Here is a 24,482-nt window from a genome sequence, read left to right on the forward strand (position 1 = left end):
ATCACAGAGTTGTGTGCCCAATTGGAGTCTCACCTGATATCTGCTATCCGTCACCCCACTGGGTTCCCCCCTCTTGTGCAAGTTCTTTCAGTACTCCATTTCCTGGCAACTGGTTCTTTCAAAGTGACAGTGGGCTTGGCTGCAGGAATGTCACAGCCAATGATCTCAATAGTGCTGACATGAGTGTTGTCTGCCCTGATAAAACACATGTGCAGCTACATTTCTTTCCCCCAGGATGAGGATTTGGCCATAGTGAAGGCCTCGTTTTATGCAATGGGACATATCCCCAATATAATTGGGGTGATTGATGGAACACATATTGCATTTGTCCCCCCCTCACCAGAATGAACAAGTGTTCAGGAATCGTAAGTGTTTCCACTCTATGAATGTTCAGATGGTGTGCTTGGCGGACCAGTACATCTCCCACGTCAATGCTAAGTATCCTGGGTCTTTGCATGATGCCTTTGTCCTGAGGAATAGCAGCATCCCAAATGTGATGGCCCAACTACAGAGGAACAGGGTGTGGCTAATAGGTGAGCCCTGGTTCCTACCCAGTATATGTTGGTGTATGGGTATGGTGTGGGACATTTAGGATAGTGTGTGGCTAAATATTGTCCCTCAATATTTGCAGGTGACCCAAACCTATCATGGCTGCTGACCCCTGTGAGGAATGCCAGGACACAGGCAGAAGAACTTTATAATGAGGCACATGGGCGAACCAGAAGGATCATTAAGAGGACCTTTGGCCTCCTGAAGGCCAGGTTCTGGTGCCTCCATCTAACAGGCGGATCCCTGTGCTACTCACCAAAGAAGGTCTGCCAGAAAGTGGTGGCATGCTGCATGTTGCATAACCTGGCCCGCAGACGCCATGTCCCATTCCTGCAGGAGGAGGAGGCTAGAGATGCCCGTGTGGCAGCAGTAGACCCTGTGGACAGTGAGGATGAGGAGGCAGTGGGTGAGGATGAGGACAACAGAACAAATGTTATCCAACAATACTTCCAATGGCACACAGGTAGGACAGTGTTACCTCACATTTCAATGACATTTGTTTTAAATTGTGTGGCAATGACATGCTGATATTTTCAACTTCTAGGCCCACTTACTGTTCCCTCTGGCAAGTCATTTTGCAGATATTGGTGACCTGACATATACTCCTGGTGTGACCATTACAGCCAGCTACAGGTCATTAATCTATGCTCATTCTCTGTACAGTTGATATGCAATGTTTGTACCTGTTACAATTAATACTCATTTGATATACATGACATACTCCAAACTGTTTTTTTTAAAGGGTGTTCATTGAAGTGCTAATATATGGAGGAGCAAGTGCAATGGGATGGGGTGATGATGGAGGAAAGTCCAGGGTATTGTTCCAGTCTGTTTGTAGCACAGGTGCATTGACCATGGGGACATAGGAAGGGGAGCAATGGCAGTTCAAGTTGGACAGGGTGTCAGAGTGGGACACAAGGGTGACAATCAGGAGAGTCTCATTTCCTGGCAGGGTCTTGGCAAGTGTTTCTGACTTCTGTCTGGATCGCAGGGAATGTTTGCGGGGTGGTTCACCTTCTGCAAGTGAAGGCGTGCTGGTGGCTGTGAGTCCTGTGTCGGGCCTCCAGTGCACTAGCAGCAGCAGAAGTGGAAGGCTGTTAAGATGTCTGCTAGTGGCAGTGGCCCGCTGGTGTGAGACTGCCTCCCTCATAATGTTGGCCATGTCTGCCAGCACCCCTGCAATGGAGATCAGGGTGTTGTTAATGGCCTGTAACTCCTCCCTGATCCCCTGGTACTGTCCCTCCTGCAGCCACCTGTTCTCCTTCACATTGTCAAGGATCTGGCCTATTGTGTCCTGGGAATGTTGATAAGCTCCCAGGATCTCTGCGAGAGCCTCCTGGAGAGTCGGTTCCCTGCGTCTGTCCTCCCCTGGCGCACAGCAGTCCTCCCAGTGTCCCTGTTGGCCTGTGCCTCTGTGCCCTGAACCGTGTGCCCACTGACCCCAGGTCCCTGATTGTCTTGTGGGCGAGGTGTGGCCTGGGGTCCCTGTAGAGGTGGACACACTGCTGATTGATGTGTCCTGGGGACAGAGGTATGGGTACACTGGCTGAGTGCTGCAGTGGTGTTCCTGATGGGGGAGGCTCGGTTGTGGTGTGTGACTGGGCCTGGGTAACCGGCTGTCCAGAGGTCCCTGATGGGCCAGTTTGGTCATCCAGATCCTGAAGACCAGAGTTGCTGTCATCACTGTGGGCCTCTTCAGTTGGGGGACTGGATATTGCTGGCACCTCCTCTCCGCTGACATTGACTGGGGAACCTGTGGGGATGTAAATGATGTGTTATGGTTTCTGTGTCTGACATATTGTACATCCGTGGCTTCCCTGGCAGCTTTCACTTGTGTATGTTAGTTTATGGTGGGATTGATAGTTCTCTATGGTGTTCATGCTTTAGTGATGAGTGTCCATACAGGGCTGTGAGTGGTGTCCATGCATTGGTACAGCATGCAGGGCTTGGCATTGGGATGAGTGAGATGTGATGGTGGGGTGTGTGGGAAGTGGTGGAGAGATGGGAGTGAGGGTGAGGGTATGTGATGGCATGCAGGTAGGGGGGTAGTAGTAGTAGAGAGATGACTTACTAGGGTCCAGTCATCCGATTCCAGCCAGGCCTTCAGGATGCAGGATTGCTAAGACTTGCTCCTCCCATACTGTGAGTTGTGGGGGAGGAGGTGGGTGTCCACCGCCAGTCTTCTGGATCGCAAGATGGTGTCTTGGTGCAATGGAACATACCTTCCCCCGTAGGTCGCTCCACCTCATCCCTAGTTCTTGGGTGCTGTCCCACGGCATTGACCCTGTCCATGATTCCCTGCCATAGCTCCACCTAGCTATAGATATCTGCTGCACCTGTGCTCCAAACAGCTTTGGCTCTACCTTGACAATTTCCTCCACATGACCCTTAGCTGCTCCTCTGTGAAACGGGGGTGTCTTTGTGGTGCCATGGGTGTTCTGTGAAGTGTGTTGGTGACGGTGTGTTGGGTAATGTGTTGGGGTGTGTGATGTGTAGTGCGTGAGTGGTGTATAGGTGTGAGTAGTGTGTGGCTCGAGTTGTGTCAGTGGTCTTGGTGTCTCTCTGGTGGCAATGGTTTGTATTCATAAAGGGTTGTAGGAAATGCGGGTGTTTGTTTTATAGTGGTGTGGGTGTGGTGTGTGTATGGGTGCCAGATGTGTGTTGTTTGAATTGTCCAATGTGGTGTTGTTTTGTATATGAATGTCCATTTTGAGAGCGGCGGTTTGTACCATCAATGGTTTACCGCCGTTGAATGTCCGCGTGGTAATTCGTGGGCCATAATGTGGTGGGTGTAGTTCTGTTGGAGTAGCGGTATGGGTTTTGATACCGCCAGTTTATCACTGACCTTTGGTGTGGCGGATATGTGTATGTGGCTGAATACTGACCGATTGGTGTGTGTGTGTCATAATATGGTGAACGATATCTGCTACGGAGGCAGTAAGTTGGCGGCCGTCAGCGTGGCGGTAAGTGGGATTTACCACCAATGTCATAATGAGGGCCTATATGCTGAGACCTGTTATTAAACAACTATTCCGGTTGTTCCTAGTGCACCCCATCCGCATCACCACTAAAAGGTCCAGGGAGTACAGACCTTCTTGTGCAGAGTCCCAGAGGCAGCATAGCAGACCCAGTGGCACAAGTCTATCTTTTTCTTGTTTTATTCGAACACCTTTCCTTCTCTGAGGCACTTAGTGAATCAAGCTTGTGGTTACTTGATTTTGTTCTCTGCCTGGGGTTGTATTAGAGGTCTAGCATCGTCTCCACGGTGGGAACCAGGTGAGTGTGTGACACACTTGTTTGAAACAGAGAGAACTATGTTAGTGTTGGATTGTAGATAGAATGTGGTGGGCAGCCATTGCCTAGTAACGCTTTGAGGAGTGGTGGAATTTTGGGAACGGAGAGGAAGGCAGGTGGAAGCAGAACCTGCCAGGGTTGGTTGTATAACTCTTATCTGAATAAAATTACCTGGTTTTCATGGATGAAAGATGTCAGCGTGTCTTTTCAGTGGCGACGAGGATGGGATAAAACCAGTGAGCCAACCCTGGCAAGTGTAGAGGATCGACATTGAAGTATCGTTGATGGAGGTGATGGTTCAACGAGGCTGTGTGTGATCGACGTGGGCCGGCAGTACACATTGGGAGCCCGCTGCAGAAAAAAAAAAGAGAAAGAAAAAATAAACAGAAGCCCAGACGTGATCGGGGGAAAAGGAGACTTGGTCACCTCGGGAGGTGCTGGTAAAGAGTGCGTGACCTGGATTTGGGAGAGGAACGGAACTTGCATACAAGAGGAAACGCAGGACGCAAATCATATATAGAAGAGTGCCGACGGCAAAACGTGCATGCTTATTGGTGAATACAACGTGTCTACCTTAAGGTAAGACCGTTGAGAAGGTCGTGTGGTAGTGCTGGTGCTTGTCGGTATCTCACGCTTGCGCTCACACATCGTATATTCATCACATTCTGTGTGTTACCAAGGAATGTGTCCGGAAGTGTGCGCTTGCGTCAGTGTACGCGCATAGGTGTCAGGCGTCTCCAGGGCAACAAGTTCCGAAGCTTTGAATGTGCACGTCAGACAATTGCGTGCCCTAACGTTGCGTTGAAGGAAGCTAAGTCCATTGGAGGAGGGCGTGGACGGAACAACGAGTTCAGGGAGGTGAAGCTGTCGGAAGTTAATCCCCCTACTATACGACAATTGTGGGAAACGGATGGATTGTGCTGAAGTCTGGACAGTGAGTGACTACAAATTTTATTTAAAAAAATGTAAAAATAGTGAATGGTGGAAATTGTATGGACAATTACGTGAGACGAGAAACAAATCGTCGGACAAGGACAGAGACTTCATTTATCGTCGGACAAGGACAAAGACATTGTTCTATATTGAACACTTGGAAAAAAGGTGTTGGAAGAAAACACAGTGCGTGCGGTGTAACAGTAAATATTGTGTATTGGAGTGTATGTAAAAAAAACTTTTAAAAAAAAGAGAGAGAGAGAAATGCAGTTCATAGTGCCACCCCCAATATTTTTTAGTACGCTGGGTGAATCTAGTATGCCTTGGAAAGATTGGCGTGAAGCATTTGAAACGTATTTAGAAGCTTTGGGTGGGGCTATTTTTACAGCCAAAAGGAAGTTAGCTTTACTCAAGCACAATTTAGGTGTTGAAGGGATGAAAGTGTTGAAAGCACTGTCCGGTAATGAAGTGTTGGAAGTCAATGGGAATGGGTTGGATGAAGAAGATGAGAGCAATGGCATATACGTGAGAACCATGGCAGCATTAGAAGATCATTATAGCAGGAAAATTTGTATTGTGGTGGAACGCCATAAGTTTTTTTTCCAGAATTCAAGCACCCAATGAATCTGTTGATCAGTATGTGTGTGCATTAAGATCTCTGGCCAACACATGCAAGTTTAAAGATTTGCATGAAGAGATAATACGAGATCAGCTGATAAGCCGTACCAAGGATATGAAAATTCAAGAAAAGTTGTTGTCGCTTAGAGACCCATCATTGGATGAGGCTTTATCGGCAGCAAGGCATATAGAAGCCACGTCTAAGTACATCAAGGAGTTAGGAAAAAGAAATAGTAAAGATAGGAATGGTATAATCATTCAGGAAGTGGATAAGATCAAGTGTGAAAAAGATGGTGGTAAGGCTGATGGTAAGAATAAATGTTACAGGTGTGGGAGCACTAAACATTTGGTATTTTCAATTAACTGCCCAGCCAAGAATAGTAAATGTTTCAAATGTAACAGGATGGGACATTTTTCCAAAGTGTGCAATCAAAAGAAAAGTGGAGACAAGAAGAATGTAATTGTGACGAGACTTTTTTGGAGGATGGCGATGTTAATGAGCATATAAAGGTCCTTATGTTGCAAGATGTAGCCTCCGAGGGTACACCGTATAATGGTGATGTGTTAATGCTGGGTAATGATGGATATAGACCGCCAAGGTGTGTTGTGAAATTAAATTGAGTATTGGTTGGTATGTGGGTGGATTTGTGTCCCCCATTTACGTTAATTGATAGAGAGACATGGATGAGAGTGGGGGAGGTACAGTTGTCAAAGTCAAATGTTGAATTGATGGGCTATGAAGGGAACAAAATACCCATAGTTGGTTATTTCCAAAGAGAGATGGAGTTCAAATAGAGTGGCATCACCAGTGACATTTATGTGGTAGAGAGTGGAAGGTGGTTACTATGTTGGGGTGAACAAAAAACTTTGGGAATTGTGTTGAATCCAAATACGGAAGAGCAAGAGTTAACCATGGAGTGTGAGAAACAAAAATCTGTGAAATGGAAGTTAGAATTCCCAGTGTTGTTTGGTGATAAATTGGGATGTCTGAAGAAGTTCCAACATAAAATTGTGCTGAAAGAAGGAGCCACACCTAAAGTACATAAAGTGAGGGGCCTTCCTGTGGTGGTAAAGGAAGCCTTGAGAGATGAATTGAAAAGGTTGTTAGAAATGGGAGTGATAGAGGAAGTTGAATCCTCGGAATGGTTAAGTCCAGTAGTTTTAGCATGGAAACCGAATGGTAAAATCCGTATGTGTGTGGATTTGAGGGATCTGAACGAAAACATCTGGATAGATAGGTATCCAATACCAAACATAAATTAATTGTTATCTAGTGTTCGGGATGGTGAGATATTTTCTACTCTAGACTTATCCAGTGCATACCACCAAGTCATGCTGCATTCGGATTCAAAACATTTAACGTCCTTCACAACACGGGAAGGGGCATTCAGATTTATAAGCATGCCATTTGGGTTGGCATCACCCTCCGTGGTTTTCCAGAGAATTATGCAAAATTTGCTAGGGGAAGTTGGAAATGTAAAGTTTTTCCAAGATGACGTGTTGGTGTGGATGAAAAATGTGGAAGAACATGATAAGGTATTGAGGAAAGTATGTTCGATTTTGGAGAATGCGGGTCTGACTCTGGAAATAAAGAAATTTAAATTTGAATGCAAATGTGTTGAATATCTGGGTCATACGGTGTTGGGAGAAGGTATAAAACCGAAGACAAACTTATTAGAGGCGATTAAAAAAGCTCCAAATCCTATAGACAAAGATCAACTGAGATCACTTTTGGGTTTAGCAGAATACTATGCAAAATTTGTGAAGAACTTTGCTAATATCGCTCAACCGTTGCCCTCCTTAATGAAAAAAAATCAAAGGTTTGAGTGGTCTAGGGAGTGTCAACAGGCGTATTCTGCATTGAAGAAGAGTATAATCAATGCAGTGGAGTTGAAATCTTTTGTGGCAAGTGATCATACTATTGTATCTACAGATGCGAGTAGGTATGGTCTGGGGGCCGTATTGATGCAATCACACAAAGGGAAGGAACATGTAATAGCGTTTGCTTCTAGGATATTGAAGGGGCAGAGGTAACGTACTCTGCTATCAAGAAAGAAGCTCTTGCCTGTTGTTGGGGGTACGGTATTTCAAGAACTATGTGTGGGGAAGGAAGTTCAAACTGAGAACAGACCACAAACCTTTAATTGAGGTATTTACCACAAAGGGTGCCAGTTGAGCATCTTCCAGATTAGCAAGATGGATGTATAGTCTACAAGAGTATGATTTTGTGATGAGGTATGTGCCGGGTGTAAATATTGTGAACGCAGATTGTTTATCCAGATTGCCGGTTGAGGATCCTGTGGATGAGGAAGAAGAGGAGTGGATGGTTGCGAGTGTCCAATATTCGGGGACTGATGCTATCAGTGAATTGGTTTGGCGAGAGTCAGTGAAGGGAGATGTGGAACTGCAAGTGCTGAGAAAGAATTTGGGGAAACATTGTTCAAAGTTGGAAGGTGTTACAAACGTAGTAGCAAATTTCAAGAGTGTGTGGTCTGAATTATCGGATCAAGACGGGTTGTTGAGAAGAGGTGACAGGTTAATTGTTCCACATAGTTTGAGGGAAAAACTACTGGAGGTATTGCATGAAGGACATGGAGATATGTCTGGAATGAAAAGGAAAGTGAGGGAGGATTTTTGGTGGCAGGGAATGGACCGAGATGTGGAAAGGTTTGTAAGAAATTGTGTGAGCTGTGCGTGTAGCGATAAGTCACATGTGGCGGGGAGGACCCCGGTGGTTCCGTTTCAATTCCCGGATAAACCCTGTCAGAAAGTGGGTATGAACATATGTGGTCCTTTTGCGTTGGATACAGATGGGAAAGCGTTTGCTGTAGTGATGGTAGACTATCATTCCAAGTGGCCTGAGGTAAGCATAGTGAATGATGTAAGGTCAAATGTGATAAGTGAATTTTGTGAAGAGGTCTGGAGAAGATAGGGCTATCCAGAGGTGGTAGTGACAGATAACGGTGCACAATTTACATCTGGTGAGTTTAGTGATTTTGTGGAGAGGTGTGGCATTAGACATATTAGAACGGCCGTAGCACATCCTAGGGAGAATGGATTGGTAGAGAGACTCAACAGAGTATTGAGTGAGAACATACAGTTATCTGTACAAAATGGTCTAAATTGGAGGAAGGAAATAAAGAATCTTTTGTGGAGTTATTGCACCACTCTGCATTCCCTCACGTTGGAAACTCCGTTTGTATTGTTGAAGGGTAGGAGGCCTTGTATCAAAGCTGTGCCAGGGTGGCTGGGTAGAGCTGGAAGGGATAAGGTAGATGAAGAAGAATTGTTGAGTCGTGTGAGTGGAAAGCAAGAGATGTATTATGAGAGAAATAAGGAGAATTGGAAGAAAGGCTATTTGAAAGTTGGTTATTGGTTGAGGACTAGGATGTGGGATAAAACCAAGAAAGGTCTGTCTAAGTGGTCTGTGCCTAAACGAGTGGTGAAGGTGAATGAGTATAGTGTGGAATTGGAAGATGGCAAAAGGTGGAATGTGGCAGGGTGGTGAAATGTAATGAAGTAGAATTGCGGAAGTGGAAAGGTCTGATGGATAGTAACAAGGAGGGAGATGTGAGTAAGGAGGTGTTTAGGGAAAAGAGATCAGTGAAGAGACCTGAGTATTTGAATAACTATATAACATAAGGCGTCATCTACATCAAGGAATGTGGGGTGGGGAGTCTTCTCATATAAAGAAAAATATACATAAAGAAAATACAGTATATAATAGTGTTTAGATAAGTTGTATTTTATTTGTATTTTTTTATTTTCTTGGATAGGTTATATCATTTTAATTGATTGAGTACACATGTATGTAACTAAGTATTTTTTTATGTTTGTCCTGTGTAGAGGGGGGAGATGTGTTGGGTTGTAGATAGAATGTTGTGGGCAGCCATTGCCTAGTAACGCTATGAGGAGTGGTGGAATGTTGGGAACGGAGAGGAAGGTAGTTGGAAGAAGAACCTGCCAGGGTTGGTTGTATATCTCTGATCTGAATAAAATTACCTGGTTTTCATGGATGAAAGACGTCGGCGTGTCTTTTCAGTTAGGGTTCAACATCTGCCCTTCATCTCAATCATCGCCGTCTTCTAAAACTTGATTTACAGTCTTACTGCTATTGCACAAGTGCACAAAATGTCCTTTTCAGGGTCAAGCACGTAAGCACTCTAGAGCCTGTTGTAATATCTCTGTGGCCCTTTAACCACACCCACTCTTGCTATTCATTCATTGTTGTGCTTGTCTTAAATGCTTCATTTTTATTGGTGCATTTTGTGAAATGCCCCTCCTTTGTGTGCTGAGTTCCCTGCCCTGGAGTATTAACTAAGTGAACATTCCTGAACATTTCTGTTGACTATCACACTACATCACGCTTCCTCCTGTTACAGCATATGATGGCCCAACCTCCGGTTTCGGTTTGCCTCACTTCCCAGCCGCCATCCTTTCCAGATATTAAGGCAGGGAGCTAATAACTCTTGCGCTCATGGCGGTGGTGGTGCTTTAAATTGACTTGCTGCTGTCAACTGTTTTACACTTGATTTTCAATTCATGTGGCAAGATAAGTCCAGTTAGGAATTTACAAACCCAATTGCTCTAACTGAGAGACCCGTTGCATTGCAAATGCTTATTTACACCTACAGCTGGGCATCCTTTAAAGTTGCTTACATGGGAACTTCTGTCACAGTGGTAACAACGAACATTTGACTTTTTTCCTGTCCATTTTTTAATATTCGTTCCCTTGATAATCTTTTTGTTTTGGTCCGCATGAAGATCTGGTCATGGACAACCTGGTCATGATGTTTATGCTCAAAATTGGCAGGGAGCGGCCAGAGAGCTAAGAACAGAACCAACATTTCAGGGAAACATCCTTTATGCCGACTTTTTTATAACGAAGTCCTGGTTAACGAAAGCGGAACAACGCTTTCTTTAACCACAACTTCGTTTTGTGCCTTAACCACGCATGTCCTGAACAACGAACATGCATGGTTAAGGTACAAACAAGGGAGTCGGCTGAGGAGGATGATGCAGAGGAGGCGAAGACTCAGGTAAGTGGGGGGTTTTAGGTTTTGGGGAGGGGGTGGGGGGTTGGGGGTTTTAGGTTTTGGGGTGGGGTTGGGGGGTGGGGCGTTTTTGGTTTTGGGGAGGGGGTGGGGGGTTGGGTTTTAGGTTTTGGGGTGGGGTTGGGGGGTGGGGCATTTTTGGTTTTGGGGAGGGGGTGGGGGGTCGGGGTTTTAGGTTTTGGGGTGGGGTTGGGGGGTGGGGCGTTTTAGGTTTTGGGGAGGGGGTGGGGGGTCTGGGTTTTAGGTTTTGGGGTGGGGTTGGGGGGGTGGGGCGTTTTTGGTTTTGGGGAGGGGGTGGGGGGTCGGGGTTTTAGGTTTTGGGGTGGGGTGGGGTGTTTTTGGTTTTGGGGAGGGGGTGGGGGGTCGGGGTTTTAGGTTTTGGGGTGGGGTTGGGGGGGTGGGGCGTTTTAGGTTTTGGGGAGGGGGTGGGGGGTCGGGGTTTTAGGTTTTGGGGTGGGGTTGGGGGGGTGGGGCGTTTTTGGTTTTGGGGAGGGGGTGGGGGGTCGGGGGTTTTAGGTTTTGGGGTGGGGTTGGGGGGGTGGGGTGAGGCATGCAGGATCAATGGGTGCCTGTTACTAATGACTTTACCAGGAATGCCTTTACAACGAAATATCGTTGTTAAGGCATTCGTGGTAAAGGCATTAGTAGTAACAACGAGGTCGGTGTTCCGACCTCCTTGTTTAGGCACCCGTTGTTTTGTCAGTCGGCATTCCGTCTACAACCAACATTTCACCCTGACCTTGCCTACTAGAGTATAACTTATGCCTGTCTATAACATTATGGGATTTTATTTCCCATATCGTATTTCAATCTGCTGAACAGCTACATAAAAACATCAATATTTTCTGAATTCACTAATGCAGGCACACATTAAAATGTCTTCAGACTCGGCCCTCCCAAACAGTGTTTAAGCGAGGATAACGTCCTCTGCAGTGTGCATCGTTCCCTTTTCAGCACCTCTACATACGCCAATACATTTGTAATCAGGTACCCCAATCCATGGGTGGATCACGTGGTCCATGCAGCAAGGATGGAGGAGAAATAATACTTGTCATGGTATTAAAATAAAATAAGTAGGTGGAGAAAATAATGTGTGGTATAACAGTTATTAAACTATACCAGAAACAGTTCTGCTTTTCAGACGCCCTTGTACCAAATTCATCGTAGAGATTTGTGCGCTTGTTGCTGAATTCCACAACTGCTTTTTGAGTGTCATTCATGTTTGTTAAGTTATCCTCAGCACTGGAAGTCTGAAGACTAAATCAAAGGTGTGCTTGTCACCTTAAGCGCCGGAATGCGGCGCAGCACAGGCAAAGGCAGAACACCTAAATGGTTTCTACAAAAGCGTATGGTCCTTTACAATGTTCGCCGACACGAGTCATAACACCATAATGTGTTATTTTCTTGTGGATTTGCATGCAATTTACAGCGCATGCGTCAGAGCACGGAGGCAGGGACATTTTAAGGATTTTGGTAGCCCTAGGCCAAACGTACTTTGCGGGCCCTGTTTAGAACCGCTTTGAATTTATGATCCAATTTCAGCGCTTTCATGCCCTCTTTGACCAGGTCACTGATAGTGCACAGGCACACTCGTCCAAATTCTAAGTTTGTTTACATCTAACGTTCAGGGACATTGGTGTGTGTTTCAATCGTGTAACGCAGCAGCAGCTCGCTAGCTTGACTGCAAATAATCTCTGTGACAACTTCCCATTTCTCATACGGAAAGGTCCTGTTTTGGAGTAAAAAAAACTTTTTTATGAGTAGTGTTTGAAACATAAACAGAACATGTCGCTGCAAAAGTCCTGTAATAGACTTACACATCAACCACATTACAAAAAACTAAACGCAAATCGGTATTTAAAACAATCTTTTAAAGAATTATTTAAGGTCATTGGGGCATGACTCTCTGCAGAGCAGAGCTGGCTCTGTCATGCCCCCCCCCCGAAAGGTTTGGGCCCTGGCCCAAAGCCCACTTTGCCCATGCCCTAAAACGTCTCTTCGCGGAGGTGCGCCAAAAGATTGGATACAGGTGGCACAGACAGCGGTCCAGTGGGGAATGGGGTGGTGAATAAGAGAGACAGGACTCATTGTAGGCTCCCCAACAAAGTTTATTCCATAAATTACAGGGGGTTACAAGGAACGCAAGGGGAGAGCTGCAACCAAAGTAGGTGCCAAAGCCAACTGTCTTCACTAACATTCTACCACCCAAACCTACAAATTGTAAACCTCTCTAGCACAGGGAACACACAGCCATGCAATACATCCAACATTCCACACTCGATACCTCCACAGAGTCCAAATGCGTGTAAAATATACTATAACTGTTTAGCTCAAGGTAATATGCTACAGGCGTGCAATTCTAATTTATTGTCTGAAGTAGGCATTTCTCTGATTGTTATACTACAAAGCTTTCTATTTCCTAATAAATCAGTATGCAAAAGTAGCTTCAGTGGTAAATTAGGCCTTCATTGAATATTACACAAATTATACAGTTGACATGCATGCCTGTAATTAGTTGTGGTAAAGCATCTTCTCATATGAATTTGCTTCTAGCTGTTACATGTTCTTTATATTTTTCCTTAATTACTGACATGCCATCTCTATAAATTACACTGTCTTGTATTTTTATTGTCTTCTTTTTATATGAATTTTGCATTCAGTCGTGCAGTGCAACGGTGGCATTCTGACTATCTGCTCATCCAAAGGAGTGTTTGACCTATGCAAATCTATGTTTTGACTCTTTCGAGTTCCAATTGGTAAATGTAATCACTTGCTGTATCTTTGCATCTTTCCAGAATAGCGTAAAACACCAGGGGCCAGAATACAGAAACTGCCCTGGAGCGCAACAGGCATGTACGCCCACTATGTGCCCCCCGGAGTAATTTGGTATTACAGAAGGGGTCGTAGACACTGGTGCGGCCCCTTCAGTAACAGAGAGAGTGCTATCTCAAGAGAATATTCCCTCATTTGTACGGGGCATGGATTTTATCCCAAAGTGGGTCCTTTCGGTGTGGAGTTATTTTGAGAGGCGAGCAGCCAACAGATCAGCATACTTTAAAAGCAATGTAGTGTACTATACCACTGAAGTGGCAGTACTATCTCTGCCACAATGGAGGACATTAAATAAGCCACGGGAAACGTCACCTGGGCTATTAGTGCCAAAAAGGCATGAGTTAGTGTGCAAATTCAGAGTGAAAAACAACCAAGCACTGCATAATTTTCTGAGGGTTAGGGAAAGCGAATTCTTCACATGAAATATATATTCCAGGAAGAGGAAAGACAAATATGTTAAAATCAATTTGTACAACAGCCATAATCAGCTACTGGCAGATTGCCTGCCCACATAAAATCCCGTTTTAGGATTAGGTGCAAGAATTGAAATTTACAATTCTACCAGATTTCTGTGAGTAGCTGATAGGATTCATGTGACTCTTGAGTAAATAATTACTTCACATAAATTATAGGCAAACATTGATCCTCATAAAGGTAATGTTTTAGTTCCTACTGCAGGTATCATAATCCACCAATCCTACCATATGCTATCACATTAAACACTATAGCTACTCCCTGAGATCTCAGTCTCTCCTCTGCCTCTCGGTTACAGTGATGTAACATTGCCACCAGATCCAGACCATCACTCCTTACTTCCTCTGTTACAACACCCTTCCTAGAAAACAGGTAAACTAGACTCCATTATGAAGAATCTAAAACAACAGCTCAGATGAGAGCAGGGGTAGTCAGTGGACAAGGTGAGCCAATGAAACTACCAAAGGTTCAGATCCCACCAGACTATCAAAAACATCAAATGATCAATAACTGTTGGTGTCATTGTCATGCATTGTTTAGCTTGCTTATCAAAACCTCAACCTGTCATTAGTGTGACCTCCCGTTGTTTGGTTCAGTACCACAAACTGCTCCTGTAGTGTCTTGGATTAGAATGTTTTACTGTGCAGTGTCCAAGATTGTGATACCACCTACACACTGTGTGTGTTAGGGCATGCATCCCTTCCAGGCTAGTGATCAGTGTTGGGGAAAAGTTTCAGAATAACACTAAATTGTCTGAATCTGTTTTTTGTTGAGAAGCGAGTTGTGGACAAAAAAATCCACCTAAATCACAATTGCTTCATTAACTTGCTGAGTAAAGTTGCTTGAACAATTCAGATTAGGTGCCTTAAACGTATGTGACTCGGGCCACCTTGCTTAGACAATTTTGATTTGCAGATGGCAGCCCATCCAGCACTGACCCTGTACCTGCCAACCATCCTGGCACAGATTTGTATTTGATTGTCGGATGGATGAGGCAGTATTCTTGCAGTGGTTTGTGGTTCTCTGAGAGGTATTGTCTGCCTTCCCCTTTATTTCATCCTTGCAGAAGGGTCTGCCTCTGGTCTTGTCCCTGAAGAGTAAGAGGGCAACCGTCATGAATTATTGGTATCTTGTACTGTGATCATGTTTACACCATTACAGATTAAAATGCTTATTTAACAAACAAATGCCACTATCTTATTATTTAGGGGCATGCCTGTTATTAGTGCAATACGAGCAGTATAGGCTCACTGAAACCAAAATAAGTCTTTCTAAAGAGGGATGTAGGCGATGCCATTTTCCTTTCCTGCATTGCGGTCCTTATCTCCTTTTTATGAAAGATGCTAATTCTGTAAAGTTAGTAAAACAATCTCTCAGCTCTCTTGGCGCACGGTAAGAACATTTATGTTCAGTTGTAAGTGAAGGAAGACTTTAGAGGTAATCTCACTGTGAACACGATTGGTGCAATCGCACCCTGCATTTCCATCTTTTTATACCTAAGTATTATTTATTCCCTGCCTTTCGGCCTTGCTGAAGGACTAGCGATTACAGCCCAGCACTGGAAATGCAGAGAAGCCAAGTTACAGCAGCTGTTTCCAAATAGCTGTAGCACCTTGCCATCCTCAAACGATGTTGTTGTATGAAGCAGATGTGCTACATCCCTGTGTTCTAATCATAGCATAGCCTATGAAAATACCATATGGTGTAACGTTTGCTTTCTAAGCTACTGGGATAACATATGATGTAAAGAAAGGTCTGAAGGTTGGCAGGAAAGTACCAACATAAATATGCTTGGGCACAGAAGAGTGTAGAGCGAGGAATGGGCAAATTCATCGCAGACTGCAAAAAAAAAAAAATAGGCAAATGAAGGGCAGGTATTATCGTGTAAATGTGTAAACTAATTGGGCCCAGTAGTTAATTTGTGCCAGTGGGGGATAGTATTTGAGGGGATGGGTAGACTATCCCGTGAGCAGAAGCCTGTAGATATTGTCCTCGGCATGTCTAGGTCAGGCTGCCTTTTGTTCTAGGTAGGCAACGGACTTTAATTGGCTCTGACTGATTAATAACTGACTTTGAGGTGGAGCTCTTCATTCATTAATTTCTGGGCAACGTTTGGCAAATGCATCAGTTAACCCATGTCAGCGATACATCACTTGTTTGCATTTTGCGTTTTATTTCACCTTGCATTCAGTAAGAGTATTTGCTTTTTCAATGTTTCGATAGTTTATATATGCAACATTAGACCCCTATGTGGTGAGTACTGCAGTTGCTAGGTAGCCAAGTGAGTTGATGCTGTGAGTGGATGTTTACGACGGGTCACAATTGATAGCTCCAGAACTGAGGCTGAAGGTAGTACGAGTGCGAGTTTCTCAGTTTCTGTTGGTGGGTCAAAAAGGTGGTCAGACTACATGTTTTTTCAATCCTTGGCCTCTTTGCAGAGTGCCCTTATAACTGCTTAATCTCTGGATAAATCCAAAATAAAAGGACCATCCCTATAGGAACATTAATCAACCAATCAATCAATCAGTTTTTATAGAGCGCAACTACTCACCCATGAGGGTCTCAAGGCGCTGGGGGGAGCTGGGGGATCGGGCAGACAGAGCCTCATTCGGAAAGCCACGTCTTGAGGTTCTTCCTGAAGATGGTAAGCGATGGGCTTTGCTGCGGTGGTCGGTTGTTTCAGCTCTTTGCTACACGGTAGGTGAAGGACCTTCCTGCAGCGGTGGTTTTCTGTATATGTGGGATGGTGGCCAGTGCTTGTTGGGTAGACCAGAGAGGTCTGGCGGGGTTGTGGGAGACGCAGTGGTTTAGGTAGGCCAGTCCGATGTTGTGAATGGCTTTGTAGGTGTGGGTGAATAGCTTGAAGATGATTCGTTTCTCCACTGAGAGCCAGTGGAGGGTCCTCAGGCGCTGGGAGATATGTTCCTGGCAGGGAAGGTTCAGGAAAAGTCTGGCAGCGGCATTTTGGATAAGTTGCAGCTTTCTGATGTTTTTTGTTGTGGTGCCGGCGTAGAATGGGTTGCTGTAGTCATGCTTGCTTGTGACTAAGGCGTGGGTGACTGCCCTGTTGAAAATCTTTTGGCGGAGGGTGTGCCAGCAGGAGGAGGTGACCGTGTTTACCTGTCGGGTCATTGATGAGGAGGAGTCGAGGATGATTCCTAGGTTGCGGGCGTGGTCAGTCGGAGAAGATGGGGCACTGAGAGATGGGGGCCACCAGGAGTCGGCCCAGGCTGAGGTGGAGTTTCCGAAGATAATGACCTCGATCTTGTCCGACCTTAACTTTAACCTTAACCTTAACCTTAACATAACAACTGAGCAAATATGGATACATTTAAAATCCTACCCTAGATCCCACATGCATGAGGAAAAAATTCACACTAACTGAAAATCTGCTGACTACCGGGTCGCGTTAGAACGGTGCTGGCCTCCTTACATTAGAATAGCATAAGCAGGGCCAGCGTTAATGCTGTTGGCGCCCTGCGCAATAGTCTTTTGTGGTTCCCAACCCCATTACCACCTCCTCTGATTCCCTCACTACCACCGGCAAATGTGCCCCTCATCTCTCCATAGCCCCTCTCTCACATACATTCATTTTTTTTAAAGCGCTGGTAAAGGCTGGCTTTACTAATCCATTCAGCTATCCACATAAAATACAGTTCTGTTCTGTGCAGCAGGCATATTGACACTCTACGCTACTTTATGGCGAGTCAAAACTGTCACTAGACAAAACTCCCATCTCTCTCCCTAGCAGGAACATAAATCACAAGAGGTATCTTGACATTTTAATTGCTTCCTGAAGGCTGGATGCACAAGAAGCTTTTCAGGAGGTGCTTTTAAGTTTCTCAGTTATTGATAAACTCAGCACCCCTCCAATCCAGGTCAGCGGCAGCCGCACCGCTCACACCACCCTAAAGCTGGCCCTGAGCACAAGCATGGACTGAGACCAATGAACCTCCTCAGTGTCCCACAAAAAAAAAAACAGGACAAATGACATCCAAAAGCACGCAGCCACACCCTGAAGCTGGCCCTGGGCATAAGCATGGACTGAGACCAACAAACCTCAGTGACCCACAAAAAAACAACCAGGACAAATGACATCCTAAAGCACCCAGCCACAAACTGAAACAGACTACACTTTACCATCTCACCTATAAATACTGTAACCAATGGACTTTTTCAGCCCTCAAAAACTCTGTGGCCTATGGCCCTCCCAGAAAAGGAAAAACTATGTGCTCTTGAGATAATAAGCTTGATCTTGAAATAATGTGCAAATATGACCGAGCCCTCTGGGTGCACCAGTATGTATATTTTGTCACATGCATTTGGTTCTATATGACTAACAAAAGAAATGTTGTATGACCTCTATTGTATTTGCAAAGGGCCATGACTCACCTTGCAGGGTAATAGTCTGTGCTATATAAAAACCCTCAAAATAAATTAAAACAAACATATATGTCAATTGTAATTAGCTTTTTATGTGAAAGGGAATGAAAGAAGTACACAGTTGTCAAAATATTGACAGCAGAAAAGGAACAAATGGTGCGTCAAAACACAGAGAGGAACCAGTATAGTAGTCTGGCTAGCAGAATTCCTTGTTATGTCTCCTTGGTCATTCCCACCATTTTTGGGTGGGATGGCACATCAAAGAATGACTGACTACTTTTTAGTGTGTAAAAGGCCGCTTTAATGAGACAGGTGCACAAATCTTTTAGCAAATCCCTGGGTCTAACCTATTACATACAAAGATTATTCCGTCCTCACCATACATCTCATAACTATTCAACCTACCTCACCCCTCCCCTCCCCTAAGAATCCCTTCACAAGCACAATCAACAAAAATCCAATCACCACTCTTGGCACTCAGATCAGTGTATCCAGACTGTGTATACAAAAATCGTGTTGACTTTGTTCCGTTTCTTCAAATTTGCGGGAAAAAGCCTATAACGAGCCCAAGATCAGCTGTTCTTGTCGACTGATCACAGGTAAACTGGCATCTCTGCTTTCACCTCGTTGGCCCATGGTGCAAGTCCACAGAAACTAGTCCACTGAAAATGAGAAATAGCATCAACAATGTCACTTACCCCTCCTGCCACATGATGCAATTTATAGGTGGCATTTGCGTGCAAGCATTTCAGCACAAAACTGCGCAACAACTGCCACACCTTTGGGTCCTGCACCAAGTGATGATACACTTTGTTCATCACCACCAGGTTGACAACATTGAACAGTACAATTTTCGTGCAAAATGCTGCCCCCACAAACATACAGACATCACCAATGGGAAGAATTGGAAGAAGCAATGCTCCGTCCACCTTTCTTCCAAGACTCAGGTCACTCCTCTACACACCAATAACCCTGCCTGAAAAGACCAAAACAATGTCCTCCAGATGCATCTGAAAAAACTCTATGGGCCACTCAAACTCCTCCCCAGTCCTGCCATGGGAATCCCAATACACCCAGTTAAGAACATTTGCCAAAGCCTCAAATCTTCCTTCACCCCCGCCTTTAGGAGAAGATGCGGGAACCCAGTGCCCGAGAGAGGCTAACCAAGCCACCTAAATGGTAGAGCGCACCGCTATACAAGCAAAATTCAAATGCCCCAACAAAACTTGTATATCCTCACCAGCACCTCACTCTTCTCCAAAGTCCTGTGCAAGAGCTCCAATAAATGCTGCTTCTTGTCCTCTGGCAATCTGATCTCATTCTGTAGTGAGTCTAACTCCACCCACAAAAAGGTAATCACCTGTACTGGCACCACTGTGTTTTCCGGTGCCAAGGGAACACTCACGTCTTGAAACAATTACAAACCCATTTGATCTTGTGAATCTGCTGCGCCCACCAGGAAAAAGTCAACCAAATAGTGGGTCATGATATCCCTCCCCACTACATGCACAAACATTTTTTGCAGGAAGGAACTGAAAGCCTCAAATAAGAACCAGGAAAATGAAGAGCCCATGGGAAATGCCCTACCAGCAAAAAAAACGCCCCGGAAACTGAATCCCCAGCAGCTCGTAATTGGCAGGGTGGACTGGCAACAGCCGGAAAGCCGATTTTATATCACATTTGGCTATCAAGGCACCCTGGCCACAGGTATTCAACAGCTAAACAGCCATGTCTACGGAAGTGTAACACACCCAGCTGCAAATCTCAGGAATAAAATCATTGACTGACAGGCCCTCAGGCCAGGAGAGGTGGTGAATCAATCAGCATTCTCTTTGTTATTTCTTAGGGACCACTCTGATTGGGAAGATTCTCAAGTTCTCCAGAGGCTAATCTATAAAAGGTCCTTCCATCGTCCCCTCATTTACCTCCTTCGTCAATTTGCTCCACAGCAACAGCTCCTGCTCCTTCACCAACTTTAAATTGCTTGCCCACTGCTGCACCCATGGAGCTTCATAGCAGAACCAGAAACCAAATTTAAAGCTGGACTATAACATGTCCTGTTCCACCTCCGACCCCAACAGCCTGTGCCTATGTCTCAACCTGTCCACCTTAACTGGCATACCGCGTTTGCCCAAATGGTTTTGTTCTCACCCACCCATGGCTGTGCTCACTGGGACCTGATCACTAACCCCCTTGTTGTGTAAAACCACTACCCTGTGGTCCACACTGGGTAAGCATGTGATTTTCTCTGCACTTTGAACATTCCTGCCTGTACCTACAGAATTCCCACAAGCACTGTCCCCTGTTATAGGATCAGTATGCTCCCGAGTACCCTGCCTGTCCCCCCTGTCCCAGATCTGCTGTTCCCACCCCCACCATGGTGGGGCACTCCTCGAAAGGGCTTATAAATAACTGGTCAGCTGCTCACCATGTAAGTTGGTAAGGCTGGTCGTTCCGGTGCATTGTTTGCATTAACAGCACCATTGTCCAGCTGTCCCCAGGTACTATCTGCATCTTCCGCAAGGTGCACCTGAATTCCTCATCATAGTGCACCTAAGCCATGTTCCCAAACATCACCTGCGCCTTTGTTACCACTTCCAGATATTTGAAAAGTGGCACACATCTCTTGGGATATTTCTCACGATAAACCCTTACTTATATAAGGAAAGCAGCTGTCTAATTCTCAGTATTAATGGTGACTTTAGCCTGCGCGAGAGCTGGTACTCCTCTTCCTTTGAACCTTCATTAGCCCTCACTTCCCAGTGCAGGAACTTAAAACGTTTGACATATTTCCCTTTCCATATGCGTTCCTTGGTTGTCGCCATTAAATGTCACTCCAAAGGCTTTGTAATCCCCACGTAGGGCAACTTATTCAGCCTCACATCCTTACTTTCTTTCTTGACCCCTTCCTGTTTATCATCCCTTAAATCCAATGCCACCCTGCCACTTGAGATGCTTCCCCGACCCCCTGCTGCCCCTTCTCACCACCCCCTGCTTCCATGCCTGTACTTTGATCCTGCATATACTTACCCATCGATAAATGCAAAATCAGATCCCCAATTCCCTGTGGGCCACATACTTCTGCCTGAACCCCAAACTCCAACCCACCTGCAAGCCAGCACCCGTAGAAACCCTCTTACCTAGCCTCACTCTTGGACACTACCATCCTCCCAAAACTCTGGGAGGGTAGGGCATTCTGCCCCTCCAAGACCATATTATTTAATGTGAGGCATGGGGTGCACCCAAGCCAGGCATTCATGGTACACTCTTTGCACCAGTCCGATACACTTCTGATGATGTTGCAGATTGAGAGTATACATGCCAGTGTTGTGTGACCACTTAGGCTTTTATTGGTGCAGGTGTGACACCCTCCTGTCACTGACATTGGTTGGTCATCACTGCTTGCACTTCCTGATATAGCTCAGGTTGCTTGAGAATGGGTCATGCAGGCACGCTTGCAAATGGTAGAAGAGAAAAGCCCAGTAAATCCTGGTTGTTCCATGGAACATGGGCTACTTAGAGGTAGGCGTTGTCAGCAAGTGGTGGGGCATTTACAACTTAAATATGCTTTCAATGGATGGTAAATGTTTTATAAATAGAATGTAGCTTGATCACCTCTGCAATACAAATTTCATTTTGCACTAATAAGTGAAGAATGAAACTCATATTGCAGGGGTGATCGGGGCACAATCTTTTTATAAAGCATTTTCTATGCCTTATAAGTATGGAGACTGCCAAAAATAAACATAATTTTTACCTTGACATCTGGCTTCTCCTGCGTCGCACTGCTTGACTGTTAATGGGCGCATGCTGATCCCACATATGATAAGGCCATTCATCCCAGCCAACTCAAGCATTGCTGTCATGCTGCTTGTAACACCAAACAAAATAAGAGCAGTGTAAGGATTGTCTGGGGCAGACAATGCTCTGTTGGAGGCTGTGTCACATCCCTGGTAACATTGCTTCTGGAAGCCTGAACCGGACATGTCAGACTGACCACAGTGAAAACACCAGCCAATCTGACATGTGCAGTTCAGTTTACACTGCCTCAGGTTATGGTGGTCAGCCCAGCCTTTCCTTGCTGTTGAAGAGCGCTGTAGCCCCACCCTTAATAGAGAAAAATGAATGGTGGTTCAATTAAAAATATTTAGAGGTAAGAAATGTGTTAAAAAGGAGTCTATCACGGGTGCCATGACTCACAGTAGGGGGGTCAACATCTCCATGCCTCCGTAGAGAAACTGCCCCTGGTTGTCAGAGCCAAGCCCCGCAGCAGCCAACGACCCTTTCTCAGGTGTGGACTAGATAACAGACTAAAATGGTGAGTGCATATTTCACTGACGTGACATCAGCTGATGACTATGGCCCTCATTACAACCCTGGTGGTCCGAAGACCGCCAGGGCTGTGGTGGCGGTCTCACCACCGAGGGGCTGGCGGTGAAGACTGTGGCGGTTTGGCCTCTGTCAAACTACCACATCCCCGCTGGTACCCCCAGTGCGGTTGGACAGCCGGGCTAGAGATCAGTAGCGGCACAACAAATGGTATTATGAGTCTCCTTTCCGCCATGGTTTCTGTGCCGGCAGCACCGCCATGAAAACCCTGGCGGAAAGGCTACCGGTGACAGGAAATTTGTTTCCTATCGCCGGCAGACGACTCCCCCACCCCCGCTCCCTGCAATTTCAATACCTCCCATTCCCCCTTCAATAACAGCACCCCCCCACCCCACACTCCCCGCATATACGCACATGCACACACACAAGCACGCACCCCGCACACACTCATTCACCAACACTTACATACACACATTCACTCACAGGAATACATACACTCAGTCACTCACACTCATAAATACACGCATTCACATAAACATTCCAACATGCACTCCCTTCAACAGTCATACACGCATTAACAGACCCATACACACACGCATACACACTTACATTCACACACACATTCAAACACCCATACACACACTCATACACACTTACATTCACACACACAGACAACACTCACTCACTCACACACACACAACACCCCGCCACCCTCCCACCCCCCTCCCCTGTCAGATGATTGTACTGCCATTTGATAAAGTTTGTTTTGACCAATGACTTTGTGTTTCACCACTGCGCATATTAGTTGCTCAATGTTCACCAGTAGCACATGGTATGTTTTGTTCAGTTTAGCCGCCTATGGGCTTTGACATTGCATTAGTCATTACATTCTGTATTCTGCCTATTGGCTTTGACATGGCATTAGCCATTACTTTCTGTATTCAGTTGAGCCGCCTATGGGCTTTGACATTGCATTAGCCATTACATTTTGTATTCAGCTCCGCTGCCTATTGGCTTTGACATGATATTATACATTGCATTTTGTATTCAGCTCAGCTGCCTATGGGCTTTGACATGATATAAGACATTGCATTTTGTATTCAGCTTAGGTGCTTATTGGCTTTGACATGACACTAGACATTGCATTTGATACTTAGGTTAGCTGCCTATTGCCTTTAACGTGGAGTTAGACATTGCAGTTGAGAATCCAAGCTGTATTTTTCCAAGCTGTGTTTTTGCACCAGAGAACCAAGATGTTTTTCTCACAGTAGACTAGACATGATAAGAGAGAGTACATGGGTGTTGTTCTCTCTGCTTGAGCTTGGGAACAGGAGTAGTCTTGGAGACCTGGCCAGTCTCCAAAAGGCTTGCTCAGTTTCCCAGGTCTGAGAGGAGGGGGCACACCTTTGTAACAAATGTAACAGGCTGCAGAGGGTCAGATTCGAATCTGCCGGACCTCGTGCTGGAGCTTGGCGCAGGCTGCCAGCAATCCCGTGTGGGTAGATGAATCTCTCTTTCTCGCGGCTGACAGGGGTCATCAGCTTGCAGACCTTAGAAAGATGAAGCTGTAGATAGTTCCCACACGGTGAAGTATTTGTTTTGCTTTGCATTCAATATCTTATAAATATAACCTGCTGTGTATATTGCAAACTGATATATTTTGTTTGATTAACGCGGACTTGAAAGCTACTAATTCGTCATTCATAAATATTGTGGTTGGGGAAGAATTAACAACAATAAAAGTCTTCTTTGACCTCAGAAGTGCATTTCTGTTGTGTTATGTTAGTGCTTAGAAACTAGATAAGAGGAAAGCACTACAATTGGTACCAGAAGTGGGGCCGGTCATTAAGAGGTGATTAAGAGGGTGTTGACGAGTTGGTAGATTTCTAAGTGCACACTTTAAAAGTGTAATTGTTTTTTTGTTGTTTGGAGAATTACAGAAATTGTTCTGTTTGGAGAATCACAGTAGCACGGCAGACCATGTCTGAGAATGCATGTGTTGATGAACTGCCTGAT

The sequence above is a fragment of the Pleurodeles waltl genome, chromosome 4_1, assembly GCF_031143425.1.
Source record: "Pleurodeles waltl isolate 20211129_DDA chromosome 4_1, aPleWal1.hap1.20221129, whole genome shotgun sequence".
Taxonomy (NCBI): domain Eukaryota; kingdom Metazoa; phylum Chordata; class Amphibia; order Caudata; family Salamandridae; genus Pleurodeles; species Pleurodeles waltl.